Source organism: Doryrhamphus excisus, linkage group LG6 (assembly GCF_037039965.1).
Source record: "Doryrhamphus excisus strain RoL-2023G ecotype Guam linkage group LG6, RoL_Dexc_Guam_v1.1, whole genome shotgun sequence".
NCBI lineage: Eukaryota > Metazoa > Chordata > Actinopteri > Syngnathiformes > Syngnathidae > Doryrhamphus > Doryrhamphus excisus.
In genome coordinates this window covers 24,243,188-24,257,999 of record NC_136362.1, presented here as the reverse complement: position 1 = coordinate 24,257,999, position 14,812 = coordinate 24,243,188, and the positions used below count along the sequence as shown (strand labels likewise).

Here is a 14,812-nt window from a genome sequence, read left to right as displayed (position 1 = left end):
AGGAGGTGGGGTGTGATGGGATCATGCCTACTCTGACTCATCTGATGCACACACAAACGCATGCACACACACACACACGAACACGCACACACACAAGCAGTACTCGAGAGCAGACATGTGGTGTTGATGTCTTACATCGATGCCATCGGCGTGCCACGAGGGGTACGACCAGAATACAAACTAGTAAATCAGATTGCATCAGGCTTGGAGGAAAGTTTTATCCCATGGATAAGTTGACAAAAATGTGGATAGGATTAACTACCTCCACTATGACATACAAAAGCTTGGGAACTACATCGAGGCCGGACTCACAGCAATTGGAGAAAAACTCCATGCCAATTCACTCATGGCCTTCCAGAATCGCATCACCTTGGATGGACTGCTGGCACATCAGCAAGGAGTGTGCGCCATGTTCGGCGACCAATGTTGCATGTCCATCCCCAACAATACAGATTCCACAGGAATGCTGATGCGTGCGATCTCTGGTTTAACGGCGCTAAACACCAAGATGAAGAACACTGGTGTTAACACTGAGGTGTTTGTTGACTGGTGGAGAGCATTTTGGGGACAATGGTCTCCTTATGTGATGTCCGTGCTTATTGCACTCGCTGTTGCCCTTCTTTTGTGTGCCTTATGTGGATGTTGTATCCCTATCTTGAAGATTAGAATCACATAGACCAGGGGTCGGCAACCTGCGGCTCCGGAGCCGCATGCGGCTCTTTCATCCTTAAACTGCGGCTCCGAGTGGCTTGGGAAAATAAATTACTTTAAAAAAGTATTTATGTGTATTTTATTTGTGTTAGTTATTTTTTTAGTGTTTTAGTTCTAAATTGGAAGATCTTGATGCGATCTTGAAATATTAAATATTGAAATATTAATAAATAAGTATATTTAATTGTTTTTTGTCGCTCAAAAAACACGTCAGACTCGCGAAAGCCGGTATTCCCGCCCGAACGTCATACCAATTTTCAACCCCAACAAGGACAGATATGGAGAAATCTAAGAAAAGAAAGATATCAGAGGAAAATAGATCGTTCATTGATGCTTGGGCAGATTCATTTGCTTTCACCTCTAACGAGAGTGGCCTACCAGTATGCCTAATTTGTGGTGAAAAACTGGCCAACAATAAACGGTCAAATGTCGCAAGACATTTCAATAATACACACGCAGCCTTTGCTGAAAAATATCCCGAGGGAGAAGAGAGAAAAAAGGCTGTTAAGGAACTGGCACGGAAGGCTGATCTGACGAAAAATCAATTCAAGAGGTGGGTAAAGTCTTCAAATTCATCTACGCATGCAAGTTTTGTGGCCGCTATGGAAATAGTCAGGCATGGGAAACCGTTCACATATGGAGAATATATGAAAGAATCATTCCTTAAGATTTCAGAACACCTATTCGCGGACTTTAAAAACAAGTCTGAAATTGTGCAGAAAATCAGAGAGATGCCTCTCTCTGCGAAGACCGTCAAAGACAGAACCATAAAAATGGCAGAAAATATCACAAAACAACAAATTAAAGACATCAATTCAGCTGCAGCGTACTCAATCGCCTGTGATGTGTCAAAAGACATAAATGATATTGAACAAATAGCGCTGTTCTGCCGATATGTGAACTCCACTGGACCGCAGGAAGAAATGGTTGAGCTGATACCACTAAGATGCCAGACACGAGGGGAGGATGTCTGTGAGGCTGTTTTTGAGTGTTTACGAGCCAAAGAAATAAAAACAACCCACCTAGTGTCAGTAGCTACCGATGGGGCACCAAGCATGACTGGAGCGCACAGGGGCTTTGTGGCGCTGCTGCAGAAATCACTGGATAGAAAGCTTCTGACTTTTCACTGCATCCTGCACCAAGAGGCATTGTGCGCGCAAACATTCCCTCCAGAATGCACAGAGGTCATGAATGTTGTCATTCAAATTGTCAATAAAATATTGGCAAATGGTTTAAATCACCGCCAATTCCGTGCATTATTGGATGAGGTGGAGAGCACGTACTCTGATCTGCTGCTGCACAACAGAGTCCGGTGGCTGTCCAGAGGAGAGGTGCTGAAACGCTTTGCTGCATGTCTGGAAGAGCTGAAAACTTTCCTGAGAAGCAAAGGACTCTCCTTCCCTGAGCTGGAACAGCCAGAGTGGCTGGAAAAGCTGCACTTCATGGTGGACATGACAGCACACCTGAACACGCTGAACACGACTCTTCAGGGGAGAGGAGCCACAGCGCTGAACATGCTGGAGGAGGTGTTGGCGTTTGAGCGCAAACTGACAGTTTTATCCAGAGATTTGCAGAGAGGCACACTGTCTCACTTCCCCTCTTTAAGGGAGTTCAAACAAGATCACAAGCTGATCAATTCAGAGTATTTGCAGTCTGCAATCACCACAATGCAAGCGTCATTTGAAAAACGATTCCGTGAGTTCAGAGAGGAAAAAACAACACTGTCCTTCCCCGTCACTCCCCTAAACATCGATCCATCCCTGCTAAATGTGACTGCATTTCCAGGTGTGAGTCAACCTGATCTGGAGCTGGAGTTGGCTGACATAGCTGACAAAGACATGTGGGTATCCAAATTCAAACGCTTGACAGGCGATCTTGAAGATGTTGCCCGTCAGAAGGCCACTCTTGCTCAGAATCACAAATGGAGTGATATTAAGAACCTTCCAAGGCCGGACAAACTTATGTTTGAAACCTGGAATGCCATCCCCGACACCTACATGAACATGAAGAAATATGCCTTTGGAGTCCTGTCGATCTTCGGATCCACATATGCATGTGAGCAGCTATTCTCCACCATGAACTACATTAAAAACAAACACCGTACACGCCTCGCAGATGACAGCTTACAGTACTGCGTAAAAATGAAAGTGACTTCGTACAGCCCGGATTTGCAGACGCTGAGCGCAGAGGTTCAGGAGCAGAAGTCCCATTAACAAGGTAAAATAAATATTTATGCAGATATTTTACAAATATTTATTTTTCATTGTTTAGTGACACAGTGCTTTTTTTCCCAATTTATTTTTTTTAATTCAGGTCAATGCCGCTACATGCCAATGTGGCAGTGGCTCAGGCTTTCTGGCTCAGAGAGGCTGTAAAAGCTTGGAGTGATCGTCATCTTGATTTCCAACTTTTATTTAATCATTTAAGTGATTTGATCAAGTTCATTGATTTATTGAACAATTAGATTTTTTCTTTCTTTCTTTCTGCTGAACAGTAAAAAAAAGTTTTTCAAGTTTGCTGTAACATTGGTGTAGGAATCTACAATCTGGACTCTGTTCGAATGAGCAATGTTTAATATAACTTTTTTTTTTAAGGAACCAGCAAAAAGTGCAAACTACAAAAAGTGCAAAAAAAGCAAAAGAATGTGAAGTGACTGAATGTCTGTACAAATATTATGCAGTTATTAAAAGATAAACAGATGGTGTTTGAATTTAAAATATGCTCGAAATCCAAGAAGCTTATGAGGACATTGTAGCACGTTTTTGCTTTTGTTTGCTACATGGATTATTTAAGTTCAGCCTTTTAATTTATTTGAAAGGGACATTTAGACATTGTTATTATTTTTCAAGAACTCAAAATGTGAATGTTCAAGAATGTTCAGAATGTTCAAAATGTGTTCATTAAAAAATAAATTTAATTTTCTCTGTAGCACTTTGTGGATTTCTTAAGCAACACTTTATAGCCCATCTTCAAAAGGGTAGTCAAAGCACTAATAAGTTTTAGTTTATTTTTTACTTTCTAATAAATGTGTTTTTTCCCCATTTTAGATGTCAAAATGTATTTGCGGCTCTCAGTGTTTTTTTAGGTGGAAACTGGGTTCAAATGGCTCTTTTGGTGTGAAAGGTTGCCGACCCCTGACATAGACTGTCTATTTAACCATGGCACCAATGACAACAAGGTAAATGAAATGTAACCCCCTACTGGTGGCAGGTGGCAGCGATGACAGTGATGATGACTAGGACAGCCATTATAGATATGCTCCTGACTTGTTTCTGACTTGTACTTTGACTCAGATGATGAGAACACTTCCGTTTAAATGTAAGCACATTTTCTGACAAAGATGACCTGCGAGGAAACAACCGAGAGGAGACCCGAAGAGCGACTGCAAACAGATAAAAGCGTGATAAACAGGAGGGAAATGTTAGAATAAAATGTAGATACAGGTATTATTTTGTTAGTTATCACCCTTATATCCATTTGCTTAGACAATAGAAAGTGTTTGAATGTGCTGAAAAAGGAATGTTCCCGTGACCCTGATCAGAGACCCCCCAGTGACCCCCAGGTCCTGGAGGTGCCTGGACGCACCAACAGCGACTCTGCAGATGCTCATGTTAATCCTGCAAGAATGTGTCAAGATAAAGAACTAATAAAACATTAAAAGTAATTGCTCTCACATACACACACACACATAGACAAACAAATACAGCTCGTGCAACTGCCTTCTCGACCCCCCCTTAGAGTTGCACGACCATGTAGTAGGGACCCCCGAAAGAGAATAAAAAGAGAGGAGTGTGAACTGCATACTCAGAGTGGAGCGGCATGTCACTGGGTATGTTGTTTCACTCTCCTCGCTGCGAGCAACTTTGAATATTGTTGTTTGTCTCTGTCTCTGTTGTCTGTATTTCTGTATTTAAGTGTTTTTACAAGTGTCACAGGAGTTTGAACCTGACAGATTGACAATTGTCCAAATGGACACCTGAAGGAAATGGAAATGGAAACCTGAAGGAAGGGGCTTTTAAGGGGACTGGTGAAGTCAAAAAGCAGTTGCCAAACAATGAAACACGACGATGTGTCCAAAGTGGGGGCAAATTGACAATTGTGCAAATGGACAAAGATTTCTCCTTTGTAGGGAAAATTGTTCCAGAAATAATGGGCTTTTCTTCAACAAAACAAGACATCATAATTGCGGCTTGAAAGAAACACCTTAGCCACCCTCGGGGTCACTTTGATATCTCAGTGGACTCAACTTGTGCCCTTGGAGTCAATGGTTTGTAAATAGGCTTGTAACCTCCTCTAACCTTGTCTGGATGGCTGGATGTCTGGCCTTTTTAATCTCATGGTCGTGGGTTCAAGCCCCATGTTGGGCGGTTCAGCAGTTTTATTGATACATCTGAAAGATATCTTTCCTGTTGAAAACTGTTCAACATGCAGAAAACATTTCATTCCAAATACACAAAAACAAGTCTTTTGACCAAAGGCCTGGGGGCTCACTTCATAGGGCATCAGACTTTAAATCTGAGTGTCAAGAGTTAAAGTCCCTTCAGAGATCAAGCTCATGTCCTTGTTCCTATTTGACACCTTAACTTTTTTGGAAATGAAGGACTTGAATGGCCATGTTTCCACCCAGTTTCGAACTGGGGACCTTTTGCATGTTAGGCAAACGTGATAACCACTACACTATGGAAACCTGACGGAAGGGGCTTTTAAGGGGACTGGTGAAGTCACAAAGCAGTTGCCAAACAATGAAACACGACGATGTGTCCAAAGTAGGGGCAGATTGACAATTGTGCAAATGGACAAAGATTTCTCATTTGTAGGGATATTTTTTTCCAGAAATAATGGGCTTTTCTTCAACAAAACAAGACATCACAATCGCGGCTTGAAAGAAACACCTTAGCCACCCTCGGGGTCACTTTGATATCTCGGACTCAACTTGTGCCCTTGGAGTCAATGGTTTGTAACCTCCTCTAACCTTGTCTGGATGGCTGGATGTCTGGCCTTTTGAAGAATGAAGTTAAGGTCCTTTCAGCCAGCCAATAAGCCTTTTCAAACTATTTGCCAAGTCACAACATAAACAGGGATTGTTCTGAAAACCGGGCTTGAACCAGGGACCTTTAGAACTTCAGTCTAACTTTCTCCTAAGTGAGTATTTCAGCTTCTGAGGTGGTGTTCTGCTTTTTCAGTCGTGGGTAAAAGTGGGGGCAGGGTGAAGCTGTGTCTGTGCCATGTATGTTGCTGTGTACCTGGTCCAGTGTGTTCTCATCTTGGGTTGGAATGTCCCCATGCCGGTAACGGGTGGGGAATACAGTCCGTTGATGAGGATAAGAGCTACAGAAAATGGGAAGGATTTCACTGATTGAAGTCTCCAGCTACCATAAAAACGGTCATGGGCCACAAGCCTGTTCTGAATTCCGCTTTGGCCAATCGACACTACATCAACTCAGCAGCAGTCCTTGTTAGTATAGTGGCCAGTATCTCTGCCTGTCACATGGAAGATTGCGCGGTTCGATTCCCAGACGGGGAGTTCCTGTTTTGTATGTCACGTTGAACCTTGAGCAGGGCTGCGGTTGCAACAACCAGTCCGGGAGAACAAGACCTCTTATTCATCTTCTTCTCCAAGTGCTCAGCTGTGTTGTACAATCTGACAGTGCTTTGCTACCAAATCATTCCAGTCGTGGATAATGGACCTGACCAGGAAAATGACAGCTGTGGGATTTCAACCAGTGGCTCCTGAGCGAAAGGAGCCTTAATCTGGTGCTTTAGACCACTCATCCACACAACCCAAAGAGGTGCCCTGATCAGGAAAAAACTGTGACCTTGTGAGGTTCGCTGACAACGGAGGACACTGAAATGGAGCCGCACAAAGGAGGGTACCTGCACTGTTTACGTGTCCGTTGACCAGGTAGACCGGGATTCAATTGGCGGACTTGTTTTTATGTGCAGTCACAGCAGTTCACAGACAGCGCTTAAAGATGACCCGAACCGTTCGACCGAGGACCAAGACAAATCCTATCTCCAGTCAAAACCTAACCAAATGTCAGTTCCCTGACCAGGAATCGAACAACAGCCGCGGTGGTGAGAGCACCAAGTCCCAGCCACTAGACAACCAGGGACTGCATCATGGCTGCACTCTGAAAGGCAGAGACTGTGTCGCTTTGACGTACGCCAGCAAAGGAAAATAGTTATGAGACTGGACCTTCTCTGCCAACACTGCATCAGCAGGGGAATTAGCTCAAATGGTAGAGCGCTCGCTTAGCATGTGAGAGGTAGCGGGATCAATGCCCGCATTCTCCATAAACTTCTTTGTTTTTTGATGAAATGTTCCCAAGTAGCGAATACTAATCCGGGCCCCAATCCCGATATCTAGGCCAAATACAGCCATAGGTATCACCCTAAACTGGATTCAGAGTCCAGAGTGCTAACCATTACACCATGGAACCCTTTGTTTTGGATGTGACTGGCACCTTCTGGCGTAACAATGGAGGCTTTGCAAACCAGTTGAAAAGTGTTCAACATGCAGAAAACATTTCATTCCAAATACATAAAAACAAATCTTTTGACCAAAGGCCTGGGGGCTCACTTTGTAGGGCATCAGACTTCAAATCTGAGTGTTCAAGTCCCTTCAGAGATCAAGCACATGTCCTTGTTCCTCTTTATCACCTTGACTTTTTTTTTTGTAAATGAAGGACTTGAATGGCCATGTTACCACCCAGTTTCGAACTGGGGACCTTTTGCGTGTGAGGCAAACGTGATAACCACTACACTATGGTAACCTGAAGGAAGGGTCTTTTAAGGGGACTGGTGAAGTCACAAAGCAGTTGCCAAACAATGAAACACGACGATGTGTCCAAAGTGGGGGCAAATTGACAATTGTGCAAATGGACAAAGATTTCTCCTTTGTAGGGATAATTGTTCCAGAAATAATGGGCTTTTCTTCAACAAAAGAAGACATCACAATCGCGGCTTGACAGAAACACCTTAGCCACCCTCGGGGTCACTTTGATATCTCGGACTCAACTTGTGCCCTTGGAGTCAATGGTTTGTAACCTCCTCTAACCTTGTCTGGATGGCTGTCCCTGTTCAGGTGACAAGGTCTGAGGTCCACTTGCAAACGCCTCATTTTGGACAACATCACCTTGGTACTTTATGGAAAATACATGAGGAGCCGGGCTTTTAACTGGTACTGGAAAGCCTTGTGTCCCCGCACTGTCAGAAGTGGGATTTGAACCCACGCCTCATTAGAGACTGCAACCTGAATGCAGCGCCTTCGACCGCTCGGCCATCCTGACCCTCCAGGTCTCACTCCTTCTGTTCCCTGAGAAACTAGGTCAGCTGTGGAATTGATCAAACATCAGGATGGCCACATCAATAAAAAACAGAACAAAAAATGATATCTAGAGCAGCAAAAGGCCTTATTAGCTCAGTCGGTAGAGCATGAGACTCTTAATCTCATGGTCGTGGGTTCGAGCCCCATGTTGGGCGGTTCAGCAGTTTTATTGATACATCTGAAAGATATCTTTCCTGTTGAAAACTGTTCAACATGCAGAAAACATTTCATTCCAAATACACAAAAACAAGTCTTTTGACCAAAGGCCTGGGGGGTCACTTCGTAGGGCATCAGACTTTAAATCTGAGTGTCAAGAGTTAAAGTCCCTTCAGAGATCAAGCACATGTCCTTGTTCCTATTTGACACCTTAACTTTTTTGTAAATGAAGGACTTGAATGGCCATGTTTCCACCCAGTTTCGAACTGGGGACCTTTTGCGCGTTAGGCAAACGTGATAACCACTACACTATGGAAACCTGACGGAGGGGGCTTTTAAGGGGACTGGTGAAGTCACAAAGCAGTTGCCAAACAATGAAACACGACGATGTGTCCAAAGTAGGGGCAGATTGACAATTGTGCAAATGGACAAAGATTTCTCCTTTGTAGGGATAATTTTTCCAGAAATAATGGGCTTTTCTTCAACAAAACAAAACATCACAATCACGGCTTGACAGAAACACCTTAGCCACCCTCGGGGTCACTTTGATATCTCGGACTCAACTTGTGCCCTTGGAGTCAATGGTTTGTAACCTCCTCTAACCTTGTCTGGATGGCTGGATGTCTGGCCTTTTGAAGAATGAAGTTATGGTCCTTTCAGCCAGCCAATAAACCTTTTCAAACTATTTGCCAAGTCACAACATAAACAGGGATTGTTCTGAAAACCGGGCTTGAACCAGGGACCTTTAGAACTTCAGTCTAACTTTCTCCTAAGTGAGTATTTCAGCTTCCGAGGTGGTGTTCTGCTTTTTCAGTCGTGGGTAAAAGTGGGGGCAGGGTGAAGCTGTGTCTGTGCCATGTATGTTGCTGTGTACCTGGTCCAGTGTGTTCTCATCTTGGGTTGGAATGTCCCCATGCCGGTGACGGGTGGGGAATACAGTCCGTTGATGAGGATAAGAGCTACAGAAAATGGGAAGGATTTCACTGGTTGAAGTCTCCAGCTACCATAAAAACGGTCATGGGCCACAAGCCTGTTCTGAATTCCGCTTTGGCCAATCGACACTACATCGACTCAGCAGCAGTCCTTGTTAGTATAGTGGCCAGTATCTCCGGCTGTCACATGGAAGATTACGCGGTTGACCAGGTAGACCGGGATTCAATTGGCGGACTTGGAATTGTTTTTATGTGCAGTGACAGCAGTTCACAGACAGCGCTTAAAGATGACCCGAACCGTTCGACCGAGGACCAAGACAAATCCTATCTCCAGTCAAAACCTAACCAAATGTCAGTTTCCTGACCGGGAATCGAACAACAGCCGCAGTGGTGAGAGCACCAAGTCCCAGCCACGAGACAACCAGGGACTGCATCATGGCTGCACTCTGAAAGGCAGAGACTGTGTCACTTTGACGTACTCCAGCAAAGGAAAATAGTTCTGAGACTGGACCTTCTCTGCCAACACTGCATCAGCAGCAGAATTAGCTCAAATGGTAGAATGCTTGCTTAGCATGTGAGAAGCAGCGGGATCAATGCCTGTGTTTTCCAAAAGCTCTTTTGTTTTTTTGACATTAAATGTTCCCAAGTAGCGAATACTAATCCGGGGCCCAATCCCGATATCTAGGCCAAATACAGCCATAGGTATCACCCTAAACTGGATTCAGAGTCCAGAGTGCTAACCATTACACCATGGAACCCTTTGTTTTGGATGTGACTGGGACCTTCTGGGGTAACAATGGAGGCTTTGCAAACCAGGACAACAACTTTACTCTTTACGGCGTCTCATTGCGGTTGTGGCTGAGAATGCCACTATTGACTGAATTTGGATTAGATAATCAAGTCTTGTGGTGGAGAGTCTCAGGTGTAGAGTCTCAGGTGGAGAGGTGTGACGTTTCTGATCAAATTCATAGGTCATCAGTTGGTCCTGAAAACGGTCTTGGCACTTCTTTTCACGATGAAAGGTATGAAAACAGCTCTGTTGCATTGGCCGGGAATCGGACCCGGGTCTACCACGTGGATCGATCCTGGACTCATTTCCGATCCTAACATCTCTTTTACAAAAGGCAAAGAACTCCTAGAAGACTACGGGCATTGATCCCACAACAAGACAAGACAAGGTGATACCTATGGCTGTATTTGGCCTAGATATCGGGATTGGGGCCCGGGTTAGTGTTTGGTACTTGGGAACATTTAATCACAAAAAACAAAAGAGATTTTGGAGAACGCGGGCATTGATCCCGCTTCCTCTCACATGCGAAGCGAGCGCTCTACCATTTGAGCTAATTCCCCTGCTGTTGCAGCGTTGGCAGAGAAGGTCCAGTCTTATGACTATTTTGGTTCCTTTGCTGGACTACGTCAAAGCGACACAGTCTCTGCCTTTCTGAGTGCAGACCTAAAGCAGTCCCTGGTGGTCTAGTGTATAAGTTTCGGCGCTTTCACCGCTGACCGGTTCAATTCCCGGTCAGGAAATTGACATTTGGCTGGAGGTAGGTGGTCGACCTCCATCGCCAGATGGTCAACCTCCCACCTGTAGGCGAGCTCGTCGTCCACAGTACCGAGGCCATGTCGGTGAAGTCGGCAGTACATGGCACAGATACAGCTTCACCCTTCCCCCACTTTAGGCCCCGACTGAAAAAGCAGAACCCACCATCGCAGCTAAAATAGGCCACTTGGGAGAGCATTGGACTGAAGTTCTAAAGGTCTTCACAAAAAACCTCACTCCTCCTGATGGTCGTTACGTCTTTCAATAATGGGGCGTTAAAATGTAGATTTTCAAAAGGACAAAGACAATCCATCTGCAACCTGGTCAACGGACACGTAAACAGTGCAGGTACCCTGCTTTGTGTGGCACCAAAAGTGCTGAACCGCCCAATGTGGGGCTGAAACTAGCGCACAAGGAATAACTTGTTTAAGTACACCTTTTGGACCTCGATAACCCATCAAGAAGTCAACCTTTGTTGGTTCAATTCTCCCATTCACCATGATGATGTGTGCTGGTTTAGTGCATATGCAGAACTGTCATGTAACTATGTTTGGTGTGTATGAGGGGGTATAGCTCAGTGGTAGAGCATTTGACTGCAGATCAAGAGGTCTCCGGTTCAAATCCGGATGCCCCCTGATGCACTCCTTTGTTTTAAGAATAGTCTAAGAGTACATGAATGTATGGCTCATAATAGCAACAACTTCGGTGTAATATAACTCGAGATTTTTTCCCTTTTTGCATGGCTCCTTTCTACATTCTTCATACTGACATGAAATTTCTGCAGTGGCTTTTGTCCAATTTCCTCGCGGGTGACACAGCCCCCCCCCCCCCCCCCATGTCTAACAGAAAGTCCAGCCGCACCACAAAACAAAGCAAAACAAAGTCATTTCAGCTGCTTTTACCCACGATCATATCCTTTCCGTGCTGACTCAAAGCTCAGGACCATCGGACCAGAGCTCTGCCTTTGGGTTCAGCTCCCACATCACTGTGGCGGACCAGTGGAGCATCCAACGTAGATCAACTGGTAAACTGTCATGTTAGATGCCAAGAACAAGATGCCAAGGTACCTTGAACTCCTCCAGTGGGGGTCGGATCTCTTCCCCAACGCATAGACAATTTCATTGAAATGTCAAGACAACCTCTTTTGTCCTGCTAATGTGGTCTGTTTTGTTAGCCCAAATGTCCAAAATCACAAGGGTTTTGCCTTTGTAGGGAGCATTGTAGTACATGTCACATGTGTACTACACATGACATTAGAAAGGATGGGAATTTCTTCAACACAACAAGACTTCTGATTCAAAAACATTTTGTTGAAAAAAAGCCCATTATTTCTGGAACATCTTATGTGAACTACAATTCTCCCTACATAGGAGAGATCTTGGTCCATTTGGACAATTGTCAATCTGCCCCCACTTTGGACACATCATCATGTTTCATTGTTTGGCCACTGCTTTCTGAGTTTTGCCAGTACTCTTTTAACCCCCCCTCCTCCACTCCGGGTTTCCATAGATTAGTGGTTATCCTGTTTGCCTCACACGCATAAGGCCCACTGTTTAAAACTACGTGGAAACATGGGCTTTCTATTCCCTCTTTTACAAAATAACTGGTGGTCTAGTGGCTAGAATTCGGTGCTCTCACTGCTGCGGCCCAATTTCGATTCCCGGTCAGGGAGTTGACATTTGGATAGGTTTTTACTGGAGAGAGGATTTGTCTTTGGCCTCGTTGGAATGGTTGGGGTCATCTTGAAGCGCTGTTTGGGAACAATAACTCACGGACTCGGTTTCTTCACTATTACATGACAAGAGACTGGTCTAGAGAACGCGGCCAGGATTAGGTTTGGGGTATTTGTCTGACGCTGATGGATAGATCCTGGACTCATTTCCGATCCCACATTTCTTTGACAAAATACAAAGGATTCCTTTGGGAATGCTGGTATTGATTCTGCTGCATCTCGCATGGTAAGCAAGCACTAATTCCCCTGGTTTGGGGTATTTGTCGGATGCTAAGGGGTAGATCCAATCCCAACATCTCTTCTACAAAAGGTGAATAACTCCTTGGAGACTGTGGGCATTGATCCCAAACAAGATAATACAAGGTGCTAGACAGGAGAATGCAGTGAGGACTGGGTTTAGGGTGATACCTATGGCTGTATTTGGCCTAGATATTGGGATTGGAGCCCGGATTAGTGTTTGGTACTTGGGAACATTTAATCACAAAAAACAAAAGAGGTTTTGGAGAAAGCAAGCATTGATCCCACTACCTCTCACATGCAAAGCGAGCACTCTACCATTTGAGGTAATTCCCCTGCTACTGCAGCATTGGCAGAGAAATCTTCTGGCATACTCTACTTGTCTTTGCAGATGAAGAGGCCCTGGTCCCGAAATGTCCACCTCCAAGATGGACTGAGGTCTTAAACTACACACATGGACAAGCCAAATATCTTCTGGACAAAAAGAGTTCATGGTCAGACACGACAAAGGTTGAGCCGGTCACCCGAACATGAAACTTTTGATGTGAGTGTCCGGGATTCAAGTCCCTGTTCAGGTGACCAGGTCTGAGGTCCACTTGCAAACGCCTCCTTTTTGCCCTCAATATACGAGGGCAACAGGACAATCCCTTGGTACTCTATGGAAACTACATGAGGAGCCTGGCTTTTAACTGGAACTGGAAAGACTTGTGGCCCCGCACACAAACCAAGTATCTTCTGATCAGCTGATCCTTGACATCAGCTGTCACAGACATTGGTGTAGTTTAGGGACCTCATCCTGATCCACGGTTACCACTGATTTGTAGAATAAGTGAATAAGTCATCATACGCTTACTGTTAAAGGAAGACACTGTCCAAACACTCCATTGCTGCAGGGCAAGTAGGTTCCACCAAGACTTGAACTTGGATCACTGGATTCAGAGTCCAGAGTGCTAACCATTACACCATGGAACCCATTGCTTTGGATGTGACTGGGACCTTTTGGCATAACAATGGAGGCTTTGCAAACCAGGACACCAACTTTACTCTTTGATAAGCACAAAGTATTTTGGGGTACAATCCAGGGGTCTTGTGCTCTCACGGAAATGGCTGTCCTTTTCCAAAAGGAGTTGAGATGAAATGTATTCAAATAGACAAACTGCATTGATCACTCAATCAGAATTTCTCCGTTTGCCAATTTCAGACTGCGTCACAAAGACTCAAGTCCAACTCCATCGACAGGGAAGCGGAAGTCCTTCAGACAAGACGGCATTGCCATTCTTTCCTGGCAGACATAACATGAGCAAAGGGCATGTCCTTCGAGCCGGACTTGATCCTGCAACCTAAGGATGCCAGCTTGAACCACTACAGTCCTCCGCTCTTCCAACTGAGCTATCGAAGGTCTTGTCGCTTTGAGGCTAGTGAGTACGGCCGAGAGTTCAACGGCGTCTCATTGCGGTTGTGGCTGAGAATACCACTATTGACAGAATTTGGATTAGATAATCAAGTCTTGTGGTGGAGAGTCTCAGGTGGAGAGTCTCAGGTGGAGAGGTGTGACGTTTCTGATTGAATTCAGAGGTCATCAGTTGGTCCTGAAAACGGTCTTGGCACTTCTTTTCACGATTTCCAATCCCACATCTCTTTTACAAAATACAAAGGATTCCTTGGAGAATGTGAGTATCGATTCTGCCACTTCTCGCATGCTAAGCAAGCACTTTACCATTTGAGGTAATTCCCCTAGTTTGGGGTAATTAGTCGGATGTTAAGGGATAGATCCAATCCCAACATCTTTTCTACAAAAGGCAAAGAACTCCTTGAAGATTGCGGGCATTGATCCCACAACAAGACAAGACGCTAGGTGCTAGAGGGCAGAATGCAGTTAAGACTGGGTTTAGGTTAGGACTGAGTTTAGGGTGATACCTATGGCTGTATTTGTCGTAGGTATCGGGATTGGGGCCTGGATGAGTGTTTGCTACTTGGGAACATTTAATGACACAAAAACAAAAGAGTTTTTGGAGAATGCGGGCGTTGATCCCGCTACCTCTCACATGCTAAGCGAGCGCTCTACCATTTGAGCTAATTCCCCTGCTGATGCAGCGTTGGCAGAGAAGGTCCAGTCTCACAACTATTTTGGTTCCTTTGCTGGAGTACGTCAAAACGACACAGTCTCTGCCTTT

General features: G+C 44.8%; 7 non-coding genes across 7 annotated transcripts; 1 reads left to right on the top strand and 6 right to left on the bottom strand.

Annotated features, from left to right (window-relative positions):
• Window positions 1-5,325: 5,325 nt before the first annotated feature.
• trnav-aac (transfer RNA valine (anticodon AAC)) lies at window positions 5,326-5,398 on the bottom strand. Its single transcript has one exon. It is a non-coding gene; the product is annotated as a tRNA-Val (tRNA).
• Window positions 5,399-7,411: 2,013 nt separating this feature from the next.
• On the bottom strand, window positions 7,412-7,484 carry trnav-cac (transfer RNA valine (anticodon CAC)). Its single transcript has one exon. It is a non-coding gene; the product is annotated as a tRNA-Val (tRNA).
• A 434-nt stretch (window positions 7,485-7,918) lies between these two features.
• Window positions 7,919-8,000, bottom strand: trnal-cag (transfer RNA leucine (anticodon CAG)). Its single transcript has one exon. It is a non-coding gene; the product is annotated as a tRNA-Leu (tRNA).
• A 440-nt stretch (window positions 8,001-8,440) lies between these two features.
• trnav-aac (transfer RNA valine (anticodon AAC)) lies at window positions 8,441-8,513 on the bottom strand. Its single transcript has one exon. It is a non-coding gene; the product is annotated as a tRNA-Val (tRNA).
• A 2,719-nt stretch (window positions 8,514-11,232) lies between these two features.
• Window positions 11,233-11,304, top strand: trnac-gca (transfer RNA cysteine (anticodon GCA)). The gene has a single exon. It is a non-coding gene; the product is annotated as a tRNA-Cys (tRNA).
• A 2,234-nt stretch (window positions 11,305-13,538) lies between these two features.
• trnaq-cug (transfer RNA glutamine (anticodon CUG)) lies at window positions 13,539-13,610 on the bottom strand. Its single transcript has one exon. It is a non-coding gene; the product is annotated as a tRNA-Gln (tRNA).
• Window positions 13,611-13,950: 340 nt separating this feature from the next.
• Window positions 13,951-14,037, bottom strand: trnay-gua (transfer RNA tyrosine (anticodon GUA)). The gene is given in 2 exon segments: window positions 13,951-13,986; window positions 14,001-14,037. It is a non-coding gene; the product is annotated as a tRNA-Tyr (tRNA).
• Between the last annotated feature and the right edge of the window lie 775 nt (window positions 14,038-14,812).